The sequence below is a fragment of the Staurois parvus genome, unplaced genomic scaffold (assembly GCF_062004578.1).
Source record: "Staurois parvus isolate SC_StPar_1 unplaced genomic scaffold, SC_StPar_1.0 ptg000254l, whole genome shotgun sequence".
Taxonomy (NCBI): Eukaryota; Metazoa; Chordata; class Amphibia; order Anura; family Ranidae; genus Staurois; species Staurois parvus.
The window spans coordinates 767,437-774,262 of NW_028318050.1; positions in this window are offsets into that span (position 1 = coordinate 767,437).

Sequence of the window (6,826 nt, forward strand, 5' to 3'; positions counted from 1 at the left end):
TTCTAATGCCGCGACCCCTTAATACAGTTCCTCATGTTGTGGTGACCCCCAACCATAAAATTATTTTCGTTGCTACTTCATAACTGTAATTTTGCAGTGGGGGGGAGGAATAGCGCCCCGTCGTTGGCGTCAGTGGGGGGAGGAATAGCGCCCCGTCGTTGGCGTCAGTGGGGGGAGGAATAGCGCCCCGTCGTTGGCGTCAGTGGGGGGAGGAATAGCGCCCCGTCGTTGGCGTCAGTGGGGGGAGGAATAGCGCCCCGTCGTTGGCGTCAGTGGGGGGAGGAATAGCGCCCCGTCGTTGGCGTCAGTGGGGGGAGGAATAGCGCCCCGTCGTTGGCGTCAGTGGGGGGAGGAATAGCGCCCCGTCGTTGGCGTCAGTGGGGGGAGGAATAGCGCCCCGTCGTTGGCGTCAGTGGGGGGAGGAATAGCGCCCCGTCGTTGGCGTCAGTGGGGGGAGGAATAGCGCCCCGTCGTTGGCGTCAGTGGGGGGAGGAATAGCGCCCCGTCGTTGGCGTCAGTGGGGGGAGGAATAGCGCCCCGTCGTTGGCGTCAGTGGGGGGAGGAATAGCGCCCCGTCGTTGGCGTCAGTGGGGGGAGGAATAGCGCCCCATCGTTGGTATTAGTGACACAAATGATGGGGCACTATTCCTCCCACTGACACCAATGATACTTACCTTGCTGACCCCTGCTCCAGCCTGGGCTCGCTCTCTCCCTCCCCCAACTACATCCTGCATACCTGGCTGCAGCAGCAAAATTTGCACTTACCTGTCAGCTGTCTTCCTTCTCTGGCCTCTCTCTTCACTCGGTCCTGCAGCTCCCTCGATCTTCTTTGATCTATGCGCGCAGCCGCTCGGCTCCTCCTCTCCAAGCTCCACCTCCTCGCCGGTGATCGGTCGCCTGTGTGCTTCTCCTGAGCTACAGTTCCGGTGGCCAATCAGCGGCGAGGAGGCGGTGACAGGGGCAGCATATCATCCCGCCCACACATCGCCGGAGACGGGAGCGGTGTCTCGGTTCCTAAGACCATCGGAAATATGTGTTTTCCGATGGTCTTAGGCGACCCCTGGGAAATGGTCGTTCGACCCCCAAAGGGGTCGCGACCCCCAGGTTGAGAACCGCTGCTCTAATGTATTACCTACAATATTATCTACCACACCAAAATGTACTGCCTTTACTTCAGTGATTATACTAAACAGGGGTGGACTGACAACTCATGGGGCCCCCGGGCAATAGGGGATCATGGGGCCCGTGTCCTTGCCCAAACTCAAAAAAGCCTATTAAAAAGGTACCAGGGGCATCTCATGGGGCCCCCTACGGACCCCGGTCCCTCGGGCAGTGCCCGAGTTTCCAAATGGTCAGTCCGACCCTGATAGTAAATCAGTTCATTGTGTGCAACAAATCTAGATAGAGTTTTAGGTAAACCAAAATATGAACTACCGTATTTTTCGCTCCATAAGACGCACTTTTTTCCCCCACAAAAAAGGGGGGAAAATGTCAGTGCGTCTTATAGGGCGAATGTAAAGCGGCCGGTCTGGTATTTCTGCCGCCACCATGTCAGAATACCGGGCCGGCCGCTCAGCTCTTCTCTCCTGCAGGGCCTTACCTGTTCCTCGCTCCAGCTCTGCAGTCTTCCCGCGCTGGCTTCTGTGACAGCCGGGTGCCTACTGCGCATGCACGAGAAGCGCTGCATTTTGTGAATGGTCCGGTGTCTTCTGGGACACATGACAGGTCCCAGAAGGCTCCGGGCCATTCACAAAGCGCAGTGCTTCTTGCACATGCGCAGTGGGCACCCGGCTGTCACAGAAGCCGCCGCGGGAAGAAGGAAGGACAACTCCGGGGAAGTGGGAGCGGGTACCTGTCAAATTCAGGTACCCGCTCCCCCTCCCTTCCCAAAGGTCCGCAGTCTCTGGTAATCTCCTTTACTGTCTGCAGCCTCTGGCCATCTCCTGTACTGTGTCCGCAGTCTCTGGTCATCTCCTGTACTGTGTCCGCAGTCTCTGGTCATCTCCTGTACTGTGTCCGCAGTCTCTGGTCATCTCCTGTACTGTGTCCGCAGTCTCTGGTCATCTCCTGTACTGTGTCCGCAGTCTCTGGTCATCTCCTGTACTGTGTCCGCAGTCTCTGGTCATCTCCTGTACTGTGTCCGCAGTCTCTGGTCATCTCCTGTACTGTGTCCGCAGTCTCTGGTCATCTCCTGTACTGTGTCCGCAGTCTCTGGTCATCTCCTGTACTATGTCCGCAGTCTCTGGTCATCTCCTGTACTATGTCCGCAGTCTCTGGTCATCTCCTGTACTATGTCCGCAGTCTCTGGTCATCTCCTGTACTATGTCCGCAGTCTCTGGTCATCCCCTGTACTGTCCGCAGTCTCTGGTCATCCCCTGTACTGTGTCCGCAGTCTCTGGTCATCTCCTGTACTATGTCCGCAGTCTCTGGTCATCTCCTGCACTATGTCTGCAGTCTCTGGTCATCTCCTATGGTGTGTCCGCAGTCTCTGGTCATCTCCTGTACTGTGTCCGCAGTCTCTGGTCATCTCCTGTACTGTGTCCGCAGTCTCTGGTCATCTCCTGTACTGTGTCCGCAGTCTCTGGTCATCTCCTGTACTGTGTCCGCAGTCTCTGGTCATCTCCTGTACTGTGTCTGCAGTCTCTGGTCATCTCCTGTACTGTGTCTGCAGTCTCTGGTCATCTCCTGTACTGTGTCTGCAGTCTCTGGTCATCTCCTGTACTGTGTCTGCAGTCTCTGGTCATCTCCTGTACTGTGTCTGCAGTCTCTGGTCATTCCCTGTACTGTGTCCACAGTCTCTGGTCATTCCCTGTACTGTGTCCACAGTCTCTGGTCATCCCCTGTACTATGTCTGCAGTCTCTGGTCATCCCCTGTACTGTGTCTGCAGTCCATTGGTTCAGAATATTTTTTTTCTTGTTTTTCTCCTCTAAAACCTAGGTGCGTCTTATGGTCACGTGCGTCTTATGGAGCGAAAAATACGGTAAATAAAAATATTTTAGAGTGGACCTTGGGAGGCACATCTTCCAACCCCCCGTCTTCCATGAAAAGAAACTAAATAAAATCAATTAAAAAGCTGAAAGGAAAATGTAAAAAATGATAACGTTACTCCCAGTTTTCAGATGCCCCGTAGGTACCACAGAAGACACCAGAGGGGTAACAAGCACACAGAGTCCCATGTGGCCAAATCACAGCCAAGCACAAAAAAAAACAAAAAACCTGAATGAATCGATGTCATTCAGGTAAATGCTTCCTTACAGCAAAGTAATTCTTTGCTATAAGCAAATTGTGTAAAACAAAATACTGATCACTTCCCCAAAGTAGTACAATGTTACTATGGTAACATTGTACTACTTTGGTCATAGTAAAATATGAAAAAAAAATCTTAAAAAAAATAAAAAAATAATAAAAAATTAAAAATAATAAAAAAAAATATATATATATTTTTTTTTTTTTCATACTGTCACCAGTCAGTGTCCCTGATCACCGCCATGCCAGTTATATGATGACGCTGTACTGCACTGGTGACAGTATGTAAAAAAAAAAATAGTGAAAATAATTTTTTTTTATTTTTTCATTTTCCGAAAAATGATGACAAAAAAAAATACAAATTCAAAAAACTTGCCATTCCTCTTATGAAGTACATCGGACTGTCTACTCTGCAAAAAGGGGTCATTTGGGGGATAACATTTGGGGGATATCTGGCCGTCAGTACTTCAGGATTGATCAATATTCAGATCTATACCATACATGAACTCTGTAACTTTCCTACAAACTAAATAATACATCCTAATTTGGGTTATTTTCATGGAGCAGAATACATCTCGGCCTAAATTTATGAAGAACAATTATTTATTTGTAAACTTTTGTAACAGAAACAAAGAAAACATGTTTTTTTTTCCAATTTTTTTTTGTTAATTTTTTTGGTCTTTTTTTTTTTGGTCTTTTTTTGTTAATTTAGCAAAAAATAAAAACCCCAGCGGTGATTAAATACCACCAAAAGAAAGTTCTAGTTGTGTGAAGAAAATTATAAAATTTTAGTTTGGGTACCATGTTGTATGACTGCGCAATTGTCATTCAAAGTGTGAGAGCGCTGAAACCTGAAAACTGGCCTGGGCAGGAAGGTGTACAATTGCCCGGTATGGAAATGGTTAAAGGGCAATTATTTTGGCTGGGAGAGAAGCTTCCTTTCATTAATATGTAAGCACAGGTAGAGATCATAACTCACATTATTGCATGCATGGAAGCTACCTAGGTGCATATTATAGATCGGACATATGCTGGACGGTGTAGTATCTCCATGTTTGATATGAAGTATCCTAAATGGGACTCTGAGGGCTGTTGTTCATTGTAATATTTACAAGTATTCAGCTGGATGTCTGTACCTCTGTTTTATGAACTGTTGCTGAACTGATTAAATACATCTCTCTCTGGAAAAGAACTGTTGGACTAGTTGCTGCGGGAAAAGTACATTTATAAATATATACTGGTCATCCATCATCACCCTTAATAATAAGACAACAAATGGTCGCCTCCTTTCAGAGGGGTAGCAAGCACACAGAGTCCCCAAGATCTCTCACGGTCTGTACTCACAAGTCCAAGGACAGAATGGTCGCCTCCCTTCAATCTTCCAAGCACCAGAGGGGTAGCAAGCACACAGAGCCCCCAAGATTTCTTAGGGTCTGTACTCAGAAGTCCAAGGACAGAATGGTCACCTCCCTTCAATCTTCCAAGCACCAGAGGGGTAGCAAGCACACAGAGCCCCCAAGATTTCTTAGGGTCTGTACTCACAAGTCCAAGGACAGAATGGTCACCTCCTTTCAACCTTCCAAGCGACTCTCTCCAGTGATACCAGACTGATCTTTGGAAGACAGCTCAGCTTACTGAAGAACTAAGGTCACTCTATCTCACTTCAGGCCCACCTGAGGCTGCATGACAGCAAGTGCCAGGCGAGGCAGCCTGCCTCCGGCCTGGCAGATACAATCCTCCCCCGGAAAAGATACTGAACCCATGTGCTCTCAGAATATAAATATCACTCCCAGCATGGACTGCCTTCCCCGTGCAATTGGCCAGGGCTGTATCCATATTCATGTTGTTCATTTGCCTAGCCCCTCCCCACGTTCTGGAAGGCTCTCATAGCTTCCTGAAGGTGGGCAGAACTCAGACCAAGTCAAAGAGCACCAGAGCATCCTGAGCAGACTTGACTAATCAATCACAGCACTGTGTTAAGCAGAATACCACACTGAATTTACCTGACAACCTCTCTGGTTAGCAGAGAAACACATCTATACCTAACCTAACTCTACACATCCTAGCACCTAACCAGGATGGGGCTACATACGTATGGGGGTATTGAAGCAGCTGAAACAAGAACACATTAAACAAGTCATAAACCAAGGAAATACCTTTTATTGAGGTCTTCTGTCTGTTGAGTTATTGCCAAGCTTTAAATGGAATGAATATCCTCAGGCTATTGAGAGAGGAAAAATATGGAGCAGTTTGCAGGAAGTGACAGCTCTCCTAATTAGGCAGACCAATTAAATGATAGTATTGTGGACGATTCTCTGCCCATGGTGGAGAACAAATCATCTACCAAACTGATACCCTTACTTCACTAGTTTCAAATCTATCAATAGGAGATTGGTCCTCTTAGAGCAGGCATGTCCAACGTCCGGCCCGCGGGCCATTGACGGCCTGGGGGTCGGTTTAATATGGCCCTCCAACAGCCCTCCCTGCTCTGTGTAATGTGGCCCTCCCACGGCCCTCCCTTTTATGGCAGACAGTCTTCTGCTTGAGAGCAGAGGGCAGTGCGCATGCCTGACTGCGGCTCGTTCTCCCTGGTCTGTGTAAATGCGGCTGTCGCACGGCCCTCCCTTCTGTGGCAGACAGTCTTCTGCTTGAGAGCAGTGCGCATGCGTGACTGCGCCGCGCTGGGAGCGACAGAGGGTGGTGACGTCAGGGCCGGGCTTCCAGCGTGAAGTGCGTTTCTCTTCCCCTCCCGGCTGCCGAGCAGAGACTTCAGCTCCAGCTACCTTTTTCACCCTTCACATTAGTGCAGGTAAGTTGTTTTTAAATTTATTTTCAATACATTGTGAAAACTCAGCTGTCAGTTGATCTTAATGTTATGAAATGAAAAGTATGTCGTTTGCAATTAACTTGGCATAAAATAATTTATTTGCATTTAATTGTAATGGTTCAAAGAATGTTCAGAAAAATGTTCGGCCCTCCACCATGTTCACTTCATCCAATCTGGCCCTCTTTGAAAAAAGTTTGGACACCCCTGTCTTAGGGTTTTTATGCGTATGAACAATGTTTAGCTGTCTGAGACCTTCTTCAGTCACAGGGATGCTCTAAATCTTCATTAATTCAGTGATCTTAAGTGTTTTAGTGGGGGGATAGGCAAGGGTGATTGATAGCTCCACCCCCACTATTTCAAGATCCTGTGTCACTCATAAAAAGTTTAGTAGGGCTTTTTGTGAATGGCATAGCTGGACAGAAGAGCAGTAATGGTCAGATTCTATGGCTTTTGACTTTTTTTCTACAGCAAGTAAACCCCCCAGCATGTTATCCTATATGTCCGTGTACACATAGACTGTAAACAACGTTTTTTTGACTGGAAACCCCCCCCCCCCCAGAACTAGTGGGTTTCTAGAGGAGTTTTTTTTAGCTGTAAAAATGCTCTAATGTTGGAAAACGTGCAAAACTGGGTAAAACCAGCATTTTTGGACTTTTTTTTTACTTAAAAAAATGTTTAGGTAAAAAAGAACTCTAAAAAAACGCAAATGCGAAAAAATACAGCAAAACGGCGCTAAACGCTAATAAAAAAAA